This window comes from Octopus bimaculoides, chromosome 5 (genome assembly GCF_046866305.1).
Source record: "Octopus bimaculoides isolate indiv1 chromosome 5, ASM4686630v1, whole genome shotgun sequence".
NCBI lineage: Eukaryota > Metazoa > Mollusca > Cephalopoda > Octopoda > Octopodidae > Octopus > Octopus bimaculoides.
This window is the reverse complement of record NC_142932.1, coordinates 47,367,364-47,382,919: the sequence shown is the minus strand read 5'-3', so window position 1 is coordinate 47,382,919 and position 15,556 is coordinate 47,367,364. Positions and strand designations below refer to the sequence as shown.

General features: G+C 32.0%; 1 protein-coding gene across 3 annotated transcripts in view; it reads left to right on the top strand.

The window, feature by feature from the left end:
- LOC106870492 (osmotic avoidance abnormal protein 3) overlaps window positions 1-15,556 on the top strand; it is a 906,658-nt gene that overhangs the window by 136,412 nt on the left and 754,690 nt on the right. The gene's annotated exons all lie outside the window — the stretch shown is intronic.

The following is a 15,556-nucleotide window of genomic DNA, read 5'->3' as shown; positions in this document are numbered from 1 at the left end:
TATCAATTCTTAACTCTTTAGCATTCAGATTACTCTCTCAAATGTAATGTTTATTCATTCACATTGTTTTGAATTTAATCATGCATTATCACATAATTTTGAGATTTTGATGATGTGATTGTTTATTTTTAGACTGACATTGTAGGCTAGGTGTGAGAAATAGGACTGGCTGGTTTGAACATGAAACAAGTAGAATACCTGGTCTAGATATGGCCAGTTTAAATGCTGATGGGTTAGATAATTAAAAAAAAAAATGTCTACTTTTTCTAATTGACCTCTCCTTGCTAAAATTTATAGATATATGAGATTTTGAAATTTTTTGTCCATGTGATTAATTATAAAATCTTCATAAACAAAATGAAAATCACATTTTTTTTTCAAATCCAAGAACAACAAGCTTGTCATAAAAACAGTTATTTTCTCTGTATATGTAATTTCTATGGAATTATACACTTATAAAATGTACATAGCTTTTGATCAGTACAAGCATGGGTTTTTGATCCAAAGTATGACACCTTATTATTAAAGAGTTATTTACTTAATATCTTTCTGATGTTTATCCAAACCTTTTTGGTAACATGTAAAGTATATAGTTTACTGTTTAGATTAAAAACTATCAGTTACATTCAGGGAGTAGTAAAGTGTAATGAAGCATTATAAAGTCACAGATTTACCATATGCCACTTTCATCAAATATTGATTGTATGATCCATTGGTAGAACACTTGCTATGTCTACAGGAGACTTGGATTTGAGGCTCATGGGCAGCTTTTGACTTTTCTATCCAAAAAGGGTTTTTCACCTAAGTATTTACATACTATTATTTATACCTTTATGTTTTCCAAGATCCACTGTTTCAAAAAAGAATTATTTCACATTCTCTTGGAAGCTTATAAAATTCTTCTGATGTCAATGACTTACAATTCTTGCTGGTAAGAATAAAGTTTCTAAAATGGATAGAGAAATTCAAAGGATTGCTTTGGTCCAATGGTAGAATACCTGTCTTTATGTGACTTTTCATCACTGGAAAAAGGATGTATGTATTTGCATTGGGACCCCTTCGCATCGATGACCGGCGATTGTCGTGCGCTGATGAAGGGTAAATACCTAGAAACCCCAGTCCATGCGTATCATGTCAGGTCAAAGATGGGAAGGATGGCTTCCCTTTGCAAATACTGATAGGGCACAGAAAGTGTGTTAATATCCAGCTGGAGGAGGTGTCCTCCTGGGGCTACAAGCTACAGTAGCGTCCACCCTTTGCCACATTTAAGTGGCAAATATACTTCACATTATATATATATATATATATAGCTAGTGCCATGTAAAAAGCATCCAATCCATACTGTTAAGTGGTTGATATTTGGAAGAGCATTCAACTGTGAAAACTGTACCAAAGCAGACCTTACCAGTACTGGTGCATATAAAAAGCACCTAGACCATCCTGTATGGTGGTTGGCATTATGAAGGGCATCCAGCTGTAAAAACCATGCCAAAACAGACAGTGAAGCCTGGTGTAGTCTTCTGGCTTGCCAGCTCCTATCAAATCATCCACCTCATGCCAGTATGGAAAACTGACATCAAATGATGATAATGGTATATATCCAGACATACTCATTTACTCACGCTTTTATTGTTGGTCTTTTGTGTTCACCATGCATTGCATTATTTCATCCATACCTGTTATTGATCTCTTACTCTCCTCTTCTTAGTTCTCATTGTCCTATGCTCCTGGTGTGTCTGAGGAAGGCAGTGAATCTCTGTTGTCACTGCACCTGCTCTGATCCTCTTTTCCATCATTCCTTTTGTGTCACTCACTAATACAGAATCCACCCTCTTTCCATTTGTAATGTGACTGTACTCATCACTGGACCCTTCTTACTCATCATCTATGCATTGATAATTACATGGAACTACTTGTGCCTAGTTTACTCTACTTTTACCCCACCTCTTATATTGTCTTTTGTCACCCTGTGCCACTCAGTCTGCCAGCATACTCTTATTCTCTTTTTCTCACACATCCTGGGTTTCTGTCATCATTCTGTTCCTAGACTTCTGTCACCATCTTGCCATCTCAACCATGTTGCCTTGTATATATGTAGCTATCTTAGGTTACTGAATATTCTTATCATTCCTTCCCCTGTCACATAATCCTCTCATCTCTATCATTCATGCTTCTCACTCTGTAATGAAACTAGCCAGAGATTTGGAGTTGTGAAATCCCTTTAGTTGTGCCATGGCTATTTCTTTAATGATGATGGCATGTAAAGCACACCTGCACAGTGTGATGTTGTGAAGACCTTTTAGTCTCCTTGAAGGCATGACACTAGTGCCATGAAAAATGCACCCAGTACACTCTGAAAAGTGGTTGGTGTTAGGAATGGCATGTAGCTGTAGAACCAAACCAAAAATACAATACCATTGAGATCAGGTCTCACAGTCCATCTAGATGAACAGTTTCCCCCTTGAATACATGTTGACTGTGACTATAGTGACTTGTCCACTCCAAGCCTGCATGGAAAGTGGGCATAAAATAATGAGGATGATGATGATGATGAGTTTTATATATGTACTAAACAACGACATCATAGGAGAGTCCTCTTAGAAGAGTCATTATAATCATGTATGCAGTTACATTCATGTTTATTTCATTTCTTGGGGCTCACGGAGGCAATGATTGAGACCTTTTGCATTATCGTGCTTGAGAAGAAGATCCATCAAGCCGTGCAAAATCACAGTCATGGCAGATACTGGTATCACATAAATGGTACTCATGCTGGTGGCACGTAAATGCACCCATTACACTCTTGCAGTGGTTGGTATTAGGAAGGGCATCCAGCTGTAGAAATATTGACATATCAGACTGGAGTCTGGTGCAGTCTTCCAGCTTTCCAGCCCTGGTCAAACCGTTCAACCCATGCCAGCATGGACAACGGACATTAAATGATGATGATGTTGATGATGATACACTAAGGCGGCGAGCCGGCAGAAACATTAGCACGCTGGGCGAAATGCTTAGCGGTATTTCGTCTGCCGCTACGTTCAGAGTTCAAATTCTGCTGAGGTCCACTTTGCCTTTCATCCTTTCGGGGTCGATTAAATAAGTACCAGTTATGCACTGGGGTCGATATAATCGACTTAATCCGTTTGTCTGTCCTTGTTTGTCCCCTCTGTGTGTAGCCCCTTGTGAGTAGTAAAGAAATAACACTAAGGTTTCAAGTTGGTAAAATCATTATAGCATACTGGGCAAAATGCTTGATAGCATTTTGTCTGTCTTTACATTCTGAGTTCCAATGCTGCTGAAGTTGACTTTGCCTGTCATCCTTTCGGGGGTCGATAAATTAAGTACCAGTTATGCACTGGGGTTGGTGCAATTGACTTACCCTCTCCTCCAAACTTTCTGGCCTTGTGCCAAAATTTGAAACCAATATTATCATCCACTATAAGGCAGTGAGCTGGAAGAATCAGTACTGTACTGGGCAAAATGCTTAGTGGCATTTTTTCTCTCTTTATGTTCTGAGTTGAAATTCCATTGAGGTTGACTACCTTTTATTCTTTGGGGGGAGGGATGATAAAATAAGTAGGGTGAGGACTGGGGTTGATGTAACTGACTTATCCCATCCCCAAAACTGCTAGTCCTGTGCCAAAATTTGAAACAAATATTATCATACACTATAAAATGTCAAAAAGTTTTGTTGTACATCTGCAGCCTGGTTACTAATACAATTGCAAAGCAACTATTCAAAGACAGTTTTTATAAGCCATTGGAGATTTCTTTCTGTTTAGTTCGTTTTGTTTTTTCAAATTTCTCATTACATTCTTCTTTAAGTGGGAGGTTAATGTCTTCTACATATCATTTTGATAAATAAAGTAATTCTTTGCGATGCTGTTTGCCAGTTATCATCTGGAAAGCTGTTTTGTAGACAAGGTGCTGACTTCTTTGGTTATGTCAGTCTTTGACTTTCCTTCAGTGTTCATTGTTAGTAGGTGTGAATGTTTTTGGTATTTATTTGGGTACTAGACTTTAGTTTGCTTTAACATTGGACTCACTGAAATTTGTTGTGTTTAATGGATCTTTCTTTTCATTTTCCTAATTGCTGTCTGAGTTGTTTATTATAATTTTTATAACTTTTTATTCTTCTGGATATAATGGTGGAGTGGTAACATCATTTATAATTTATTTATGATGTATTTACAAGTTATCTCAAAGTAAATTTATACTTCTGCCTATGATTTATACTTTAAGTGATTACTATGTTGTTGTCCCTAGTTGCCTATGTTTAGCACCCTTCTAAAAAATCCCCCTATATTTTCATGCATAAAATAAAATGCAAATAAAAGTCATTCAAAGGGAGTAGAATCTACACATTTTAAGTAGGGTCTGTTGATGTCCCTTTCAAACTTTGGTTAAAGCTTTGCTCATACTCTTGCATGCAAACTAACTCAATTACCTGTCTTAGCAAGCCCCAAAAGTTATGTAGATATGATATCTATACAGTCCATTAATTATACCATCATATTTATCAAGTGCAAATTGGTAAAATATACTGAGCATCAACCCTATGGACAGTTGTGATTCAGAAAATATTAGCTTTGTTTTTGCTTTCTAATCGCTAAAGAGATGCTATCTGCATATTATTGTTAGTTATAGAACATAAATACTTAACAAAATATAAAGCTTGTTATTGAAATAATATATAGTGTCAAACACATATGGAACTTCTGAAATCTTGTGATTTATTTCCAAGTGTTTTGTTGGTGAGTGGATATGAAGTCAGTTTTATGGAAAGAGAATCTATTTATTTTATATATGTTAATGAATCATCAAAAAAAAAAAAAAAGAAAAAGAAAAAGTAAAAGTAAAAGAAATTGTACATCACTAAAGAATTGCATGTATAGAAAGAAAGCATGTTCGACTGATTCTTTTCATTTTGTTTTGTTGTTAAAAGAAATTACTTTTACTTAGCATCTTTTCTCATAGAATATCTTACAATCTTTTCAACAACCAAATGTATTCCATTCCTTCCTAAGATATCCTGAATTCAAGATTGTTCGTGCAATATTCTTAACTTCAGATAAAACAATATCTTATCTTACATATGATATTTTCCAGAAAGTTTTCTTTGTAAATGAAAAATGATAGGTTAAAAAAAAAAAAAAAAAAAAAAAAACTAGTAAAAAAACCTATTTGTAAAGTTGTCAGAATGGGGGTTTTGGAATTTTATTGTATCTTTACTACTTACGTATCTTTGATATGTTTTTTCTGTACTTGCTGAAGAAAGCAACGAACAATGGTATGTAAACTATTCAAAATTTCAATTCATATATTTCTATCTCTTTACAATAGAAGTAAGTCTTTTCATGAAAGAAAGGGATATTTCTCTATTGTATTTATACTTAGATTTATTTGTGCTGAACATCTTCTCTCCCTATCATTTCTTTTTTTCTTATTGGCTTTTAATCATGAGTTTTCAAAGATCCTTTTTATTAACAGTCATGTGTGGACAAAATGATGTAGTGATTAGTTCTGCCCTTAATCTATATTATTGTTCTAGCATCGTGATAAATCCATCAAAACTTAGATATTGGCTTTGAATATTCTGTTCCTGTTTATTTTTGAACAACAATCAAAGTATGCTTTCATTAAATTCTTCAGCAATCATCATTTGAGTTTTGAATGGCTAACATTGTGAATTTTTAAAAATATATATTTGCTGATGGGTACATAGCTTACATTTGTTTATTATGAACCCACTATATCTTCTATCATTTTTATAAATGGAATTATCACCATATAGAGTTTAAAAAAAAAGGAAAAAATTGAAAGGAAGCTCATTGAGTAGGTTCTTACATTGATCTATGCTGTATAAAATGGATCCAATTGATACAAATCACTCACTCATCATATTTTAGCAGTTTTCAATGGAGTCTGCCCTAATGTCATCAAGAAGGTGAAGAAATTTGAACCTATAGGTGCTGGACAGGTCTTATTATTATACTTATTATACATCATTGTCGTTGTTATCATCAAGGAAAAAATGTGTGAAGTCCATATATATAATATAATAAATATAATGTAATATAATTTAATATATATGTATATAGGTGCAGGTGTGGCTGTGTGGTAAGAAGCCTGCTTCCCAGCCACATGGTTCCAGGTTCAGTCTCACTGCATGGCACCTTGGGCAAGTGTCTTTTACTATAGCATTGGGTTGAACAAAGCTTTGTGAGTGGATTTGGTAGATGGAAATTGAAAGAAGTCCATTGAATATATATATATATATGTATATATTTATGTGTGTCTTTGTGTTTGTTCACCCTCATTGCTTGACAACTGATGTTGGTTTGTTCACGTCCCCATGACTTAGCAGTTCAGCAAAAGAGACCAATAGAATAAGTACTAGGCTTATGGGGTCAATTATTTTGACTGAAACCCTTTAAGGCAGTGCTCCAGCATGGCCACATCAAATGACTGAAACAGATATAAGAATAAAAGAATATATATATATATATATATATATATACACATACTCTACATTTTTGTCAGGAATTATTATTGACCTTATATTTGGGGTCTGCTAGAAAGTTGCTATTATGTTCATATAGGGTTTAATAGGGCTTATATATAGTTGAATATATCCCTCTGTTGTCTATATTTAACTTAGATACTAGTGTTTGTTTTGCCTTATTACTTTTGTATGTTTTTGTTATGTTGTTGATGAGAGTTTGAGATGATAAAAAAAATCTAATTTAATCACTCTTAGGTATAGATATCAATAAATGTGAATATGTATTTTGAATGCATAATTTTATATATACATATATATATACTCATTATATCATAGACTATTACTGTAGATAAATGCCAATATAGTAGTATCATATTATTTTAATAATTGCTTTGCAATTCAGATGAGTATTATTTAGTAATAATTTCTCAGAGATATCTTTCTTGTTTTTGCTTTTTTTTATCTACATGAGACAGTGTCTCAGGTTGATAACATTATTCAGTCTCCAGAGTTTTCTTAACTTACACAAGTCTTTGTATTACCAAGCTTGCTTAATGCTGACTTTCACTTTTTTTTTTATATCTATATTAATCATTTCTCGACTTGTAGCATCAATGAACATTATATTATATATATTTATATGCTGTCAAGATACTCTTAGTTTTCATGATAGTGTTTTGTAGAAAGTAAGGAATAGTATAAGTTTATCTTAAGGGATTTATAAGGAATCAAAGAATATCAAATATTTGGTCTCTCTTTTTGTATTCTTTTGCTTCTTTGGATCTTTCTCTATTATCAATTTTTTTGTCTAAAGCTATGTCACAAAGAAGCAAAAGGACAAAAAAAAAAAAGATTTCTGTTATATTATCTTGATTTAGTGAGGTAAAAAGAGTTATAAAGAATATTTTATTTTATACAAAGCACTAAAGAGTGATCATTATGAATAAGATATTCTATATCAAAGATTCTGGAGACACCTTTATATCTACTAGATACATTACAATAGTTTCCTTCTGAAGTGTCAAAAGACAAGGCTTTTTAAACATATCTTCTAGCTGTTTCTATTTAATACTTATTTTTTTTTTTATCATCACCACTTAGTGTTATCAATTTCTCATATTTTCTCAACTATAAAGATTTCTTAATCTTTCCTGCTCTTTCAGTTATTCAGATTTTTCTTATCTAATGGGGTTGCCTTTATAAAGATTTATCTATCGTTTACCAACTAATTTATTCATTTTCAATCTTGCTTTGCACTTCAAATAGGACTTTTAGGTGTTCTTTTTCCTTTTTTTTGTTTGCTTTTAGTTGAACTCAAGACACTGAGGTAACAATAAAATTATACTTACATTTAAAGCATCAATTTTTTAAAATTGCAATATTTTCATAGTTAGCAAACTTTAAAATTTTCTTCCATATCTAAAATCATTTTGTTTATCTACTATTGATCATAATAACAGTTATGAAAGTGTTCATTTTGGTAATTTTAGAGAGAAGAAAAAAAAAAAAGTGAATGATGAAAACAATTTTGATGAATGGGTTTTGTGAAATAAACTTATTGAAATACAATAAAATGTCAAAAAAGAAAAAGATTAATAAATGGGAAAATAAGAAAAGAAAATATGTGTAATTCCACTAAATAATTGTCTAATTATCGGTAAATAATCATGGTGATCTTTAAAATCAAGATCTAAAATTTACAGTTATATTTAACATTGGAAAACATTTAATTTAATATTTTCTTGTCTGTAATTAAAAATGAAAAAAATGAATTCTTCTGCTTTAGCTACATTTTTTTCCAGTTTCATAAACATGATTTTTAAATAAGATATGTCTCATAATTTTCTTTGTTCTTTCATTTACATATATAAACACACACATACACACACACACACACATACACACACACATGTTTTATGTATATATGTATTTATATATAAATAATTAAAATTAGTTTATAATTAGTCAGATTGTGGTACCATATTTAATAAGACATTTGACTTTTGATGCAGAAATAAATTTTATTTTAGTTTTGTTTTTTCAAATTTTGAAAACAGATTTTCAGTATTAATAGAAGAACTTTTGTTCTGCTACTAAGATTTTTGGTCCTTGTTCTGAACTCATTATCAAAAGCATCATTCTAAACACATCATTAAAAATTTTGCAATATAATTTATTGATTTGCTTGTTTGTGGGTACTGAAATATTTTCTTCAATATTGTGATACCTTTCCTTTATGCTAACATAAAGTCATTTCCCTCTGAGAATGTGTGTTACATGTTTTTGAGGAATTTATTTTACACCTAGATTTACTTACTATGATCAGTATGTAAACTGTAAGATGTAGAGATGCCTTTATATGGATAGATTTACTGAATCAATTATAATCACCTATCTAAGGTTTTAAGCTGTGAGAGTAATCAAAAGATTTTGCAAATAGTAAAAACAAGAAAATAATGTGTAATGAAATGACAATGATTTTCTAATAGTATAAACAATTAATTAAGTATTTTAATGTATAAATTGAAGTTTGGTTATTCTGATGGGTGATGATCATTTTGGTGTTATTGTTTGCATGAGACCATCAAGTAAAAATCTGTCAAGTTAGTGTCGCTCTGATGAAGTGACTGAAGTATTAGAATCTTGGCTGATAATCTAGGATTTCGAATTGTACCTAAGGCACCATTCCATGCTCCTTTTATTCAAAGTAATGTGTTTTAATTCGTTTGGTTGCTGGGAAGAAATGAAGGCTTTGTCTTCATGTAGTGATTCAAGATAAAATACATTGGTAGTGTCCCCCATTGCAGTCTCCATGAAAATGAGCGAAACTGAAGTCAATAATAAAAGCTAATTAAAAGCTTCTCACTTGCATACTGCTAGAGAGGGAACATTTTGATATTTGTATTCTGTAATCACATCTGCAGTATAAACATAGCACTTAATTCCCAATAATTAAATTTACCTAGGTCTAATTGGTAGCATTGTGGAATTGATAAATGTCAAACTATTTTACATATCTGAATCCAACTGTTTTCCATAAGAATATTTAAATGCTGGTTGTGCTTAGCAGTGTTATTGCTTTGACTGCGCATGGTATAATTTGGCTGCTTTTGTTCATATTATTTTACCATACATAGCAATCCAATTATTATTAGTACTGTTTATACTTTTTGTCCAACTTTCTGCCTATTTCAGTTTTGAGATCCTTGTACTTTTGAAATTTCTCCACTTAATTATGGGAAATATTTTGGTCAGAAGGGATTAGTCTATGGCTATTATATCTGGATAATTTGCATTGATGTTCTTTTCAGTCAAAGGAGGCATATCTTAAATGATTATGGCCAACAGTATTTTGTACTTTTTCTGAGCATGAAACTGACATCTATGCAAAGAAGTTGGTATTTACATTCTGCCAATTCCCTGGATAAAACATTTGTCACTTGACAGCTCAGTCCACCAGGTTGCTAGTAGGTGCTGTAAAATGGTTATCATTCTTCACTATAAGTAGCAGCAGCATCGTGCTATTGGTGTTTGATGTATTGCTTTAGTGCTGATTTAGATAGGCTGTAATTGTATCTAGAGGGAGACCTGTCCATCAACTGTTTAACATTGTAGGAGCTGGAGACAACTACTAGTCCAGTGAGCAGTTGTTGGGCTATGTAGAGCAGGCTTAAATCACTTTTTAATATTTGAAAGGAAACTAAATGTATTCAAGGTTAACTTTTTTATTCACTACCTTCATTGGAAAGTTTCATTCTGTACTAGGACTTATCCATCTTAATGATGTTGAATGTTGAGCTAAAAAGCTATCACAGATATTTCTCAGGAGGTGGATGCCACTTCTGTGATGTGAGGTTCTTATTACTCACGAGTTATACATCATTGTCATTTCTGTCAACAACGAATTATGATAATTATTGTAGTACCTGTTTGTAGTGGTGAAGGTAATTATAAAAATGCCGATGCGAAGTCAGTGATAGGATCAGACCAGAAGTGAAATATCGACCTTATTTCAAACTACTCTCCAAATACTTTTATAATCAGTGCTAAATAGTTATGGATATGTACATATGCGTGTAGTGTACATGATGTACTAAAACAACTTTTCAAAAAGGTAATTTCTTAATAAAACATCTTCCCTTTTCTTTGAATTGGTGAGAAAAGGTTCCCTCAAAATTATTGGCTCATGTCATCTGGCACACATGGACACCATTTCCTGAACAAGCTTGGTAATAACAATGGAATGTTTTTGGTGACTAAAAGAAGGGTTGTTCTTTAACCCTTTAGTATTTAAACAGGCCATATCCAGCCCGAATATGCTTCCTGTTTTATGCTCTAGCTAGTCAGATCCAACCTATCACATCTACCCTTCAATGCCATTCTAGAAATATACAATCTCATCATTGAAACTTTATGGCTACAAAATAAAGCATGATTAATTATAAACAATGTCAATGAAAAAGCATAACATTTGACAAACATATTTTAAATAGTCTATCTCTCCCTTACCTCATTAATTTAACCCTCTTGTAACCATATTTCTGATAAAATACTGTCAATATATTTCCATTAAATCTTTAAAAAAAATCACGAATTTTGTTGCATTCAATAAAATAACTAACTTTTACATTTAGTTCTATGTTAAACTGGTATTTGGAACATAACAAGAAAAAAATGACTAAAATTGTAATGGATGATTTTAATTTAAATATGAAAATATTAAATCAGGCAGCTTTCTATAAGATAATCAAAAGTGATCTCAGGTATTCTGATTAAAAGAATTAAACCTGTCACAAAAACATTTACCAGTGGTTATGTTCTCACCAGTATGGAATAGTTTTGACTACCAAGATAGTTAACTCTTAGTACAATATTTGTTAGATTTTGTATTGTGAAAGTAATGATTGCTCTTTCAAAGAAACTGGGATACTTTAAGTTTACTATGTGAACTTGGGGCAAATTGCCAAAGGAAAGACCAAATAAACTTTATTTTCATCTTTAATGTCTTTCAAACTAAAGATAAAGTTTTCATGCCATTCAGATTATCCAAAACATATAACTAGTTTAAAAGTCATTTATCTCATGAAATAACTTGATATTAATGTTAATGTTTATATGAAAGTGAAGTAATTTAAATGAAAAATATATGCTTTCTACATTAATTCAAATAATAATAATAACAATCCTGTTTTGTTTTGGTATACGGTTAGCAAATTTGATGGATGGAGAAGTTGCTTACATTGACCCCAGTGCTCAACCAGTACTTATTTTATTGATCCCAAAGGATAAAAGGCAAAGTTGACCATGATGGCATTTGAACTTAGAATGTAACATCTAAAGAAATGCTGCCATGCAGTTTGTCTGGCACAATTATGATTCTGCCAGCTCACCACTTTGCAAATAATAATGATAATAAAAAACAAAAAGAAATTAGAAAAATTAAAAGAAACGTTTACAGTTTACTGATTTTTCTTGAAATGTCACTTAGCTTAATTAACATTATAACTAATGAATATACCTAGTGATATTTAAAACATCATTTTTCATAAGATGCTATTGCATCACAATGAAGATATTCAATGATGTTTAATACTTAACAATACATAGTAAAATTTGCTATAATTTCTTTTTTGTAGTAGAGAATCATTGTAATGCCACACTCTTTGTCAATATGCTAAAGTTGACATACTGTGCCAGTCTACTTGTAAATTAATGCAAATGCTGTCATTGTCCTAATCACTTTTATTTTTGCCATTACCTAATCTATAAAGGTGAAATGATCAAGTTTATAAGATATTGAACTACCAGCTCAAGGGTGTTAACTTCCAATTTCAAATCCACATGTATTGTGTATTAATGCAGAATTTAATTTTGTCTCAGATCAGTATACTTAATACTATATACTTCAGTTAACCTAAGCTGTTGGGAATAGTTGCCACAGTAGCAAAGATTGTTATGTGTGAGAGACAGATATCTAATTCAGGAGTGATTAATTTCTCCTTGACAGTACACTAGTTGTTTAATGTCAGAAATCCCAGGTTAAACACTTAAGAAAATCACAGCAGAAGTTTCCTTACTGTTCCATAGTTATTATTTACAACTAAGTGTACTAAGATGTGCTTTCATAAAGCATAGCCTAGATGCTGCAGGCTTCTCTTCCCAGCTTGAGCAAATAGGACTAGACTGAGGGGGTGATAAAAGGCCTGACGGTATGACAATTTTCCGTTCTGTGACAGTAGGCCTCTCATTTGTTGTATTGGTTGTTCTCTGACAGGTCAAGCCTGTGGCAGTGAAGACCTCTGACATTCCTAGCCATATCCCTACTCACTCCTATTGGGTGGAGATAGCTATCTGCAAGTGTGAGCCCTGTGAGTCAGAGTGATTGTTCCAGTGCATATCTCTCGCCATCTTCTGGGGCAACACCTTTTCCATTTGTCTGCGGGGAACCTTAGACAGTCTGAATTACAGGAAATGAAGAGAATGTAAGGATTTCGCAGCTTACTACACAAACGGTAAACTTATACAATCCCTCTCCATAAACTACCCCAATGTAATGATTATCTTCGATTAATGTACTAAGCTATTTGAATGCTAGTAACACTATTACAAACAACAGAACATTCAGTAGAAAGTCTTACACTTCCAGTTTGATCAGCTGTGATGTCTTGAATACACTTAGGGAGTAATCAGCAGATTTTTTGATAATTACTAATTCTGACAAGTTTGGTAAAGTAGAGGAATGTTCTTAGCAAGCTGAGGCCACAATCTGATTTTGCTTTTCAGTTGTGACTACTCCACTTTCCTTAAACTTCTTATGCCTTTAATGACAAACTTTACTCAATTTCATTTCTCCTCTGATATCTCTGAAGCATTGTGCCTGCATTGGTAAACAGGAAAATGTAACTTGATATTTGGGTCTTGGTTGAAGTCGTTTTACTCCACTTACATTACTAAAAATATTAGGAGTAATATGAATGCCACAACTTCACACTTTTTCCATCTGCAAAATTTACCTGGCTACAAGCAATATGTAATAAAGAAATGTCAGTGCTCTCATAATTTTTTGATTAGTATCACTAATGGTTGGTTACAATTTTCAATAGTTGAAGAGGATATTCTTATAATAGTAGGTGCCTGTGCATAGTAACTTTAACATGGGATTGCCTATTTCTTGCTAGCCACACATATAGTTTATCATCAGATCCACAGTTGAGCTTCAAGGGAAGGGTAGGGCAGATAAGACTGGTGTGCTGTAGTCAAAGACTTAATTTTTGAACTGGTTTCTTTAGATCCTCTAGAGAACTTCAACTCAATACTGTAAACTAACAAACCACCTAGCAATGTTATATTACTGCTGCTTACATAAGTGAATTGGTGAATTTTTCCTGCCCTGCAGTACCTATTTACAGCTAGGTTGGCTTGACTATTTGAGAATTAAGTGTCATGGCCATGGAGACACAGTGGCAGGATGTGAACTGCAAACTTTTTGGTTGGTTGGCCATCTATGTTCTCACAGTGATGATTATGAAGGCAATAAAAATTACCACCAACCTTCCATCACCATTATCAATACAATTTAATTTATAGTTTAAGCAGAAAATGCCAATACCTCTAATAACGTATATTTAATAGTATTATATTCCAATAACAAAGTTGAAATAACGAATTAATCAACTTAATCAATACAGTGTAAATTAAACATACACATAAGCCTATATATATATATAAATATATATATATATATATATATATATATATATATATATGTATGTATGTATGTATATATGTATGTATGTATATATGTATATGTATATATATATGTATGTATGTATATATGTATGTATGTATATATATATATGTATGTATGTATATATGTATGTATGTATATATGTATATGTATATATATATATGTATGTATGTATATATGTATATGTATATATATATATGTATGTGTATATGTATATATATATGTATGTATATATATATATATATGTATGTATATATATATATATATATGTATGTATGTATATATATGTATGTATATATATATATACACACACACATATACACACACACACACACACACACACACACACACATATATATATATATATATATATATATATATATATATATATATATATATAAACACACATACATACACACATCTCTCTTTCATTCTTTTTTTTCTTTCATATAAGATCTTAATATTTATAATAAAAGTATGAAGTAATTTTTTTACACATTTTTATTACTGATAATTTCCTTTTCAGTTTGTGAACAAAATTTTGTAAATGAGCTTATGGAAATAATTAAAAGCAAAAATTTACTGTGTCTAATATATCTGTAATACATTTCCTGTTGTGTCTTAATGAAAAATATATCAATTGTATAGGATATTCTTCTTGTGCTATTCCCCAGAAATTAAGATTGAGGAGAAATGTCTGCCAACATAATTCTGGCACTATCTCTACTCCTACCCCACTTGAGTTGCCTAATATTATATGGCAATTTTCAATTAATTACTGAGATTGCCAATATGAAAAGTTTCACATTTTTTAGTGTGCTACTCCCTGCCTTAAAACAAAGTAAAAGTGTCAGTCATATGAAAAAATAAATTTGCTAAACTTTGAAGCCTAATTTTGTATGAGTTCAATCCCAGTTCAAGTACTTGTTCATAGATATGCTAAATATAGATCTTGATATCAGTGAAAATGTTCCAAAAGGCATAAAAATGTTTTTCCTATCAAAATCCTGAACTATGGCAACTGAAGGAAGCACCATACATTTGTAGCTTCTGGCTCATAGATGAGAAAAATATAAGTTTATATACTTATGCATCATATAACATTTAGCTTGAAAGTATGTGTTAAGGTGAGGCTTGGGCTTGACATCCCATTTACTCAAGAAAATTGTGCACACGATACTCCACCTCCCTCACATTTTCACAGGACTCACAGTTGAAAAGTCAGCAGTATAACCAAATAGGGAGGTTGCATTCATCAGTATTGGTTGGGAATTTGCATAAGAAAAGGACAACTCCAACTCCAA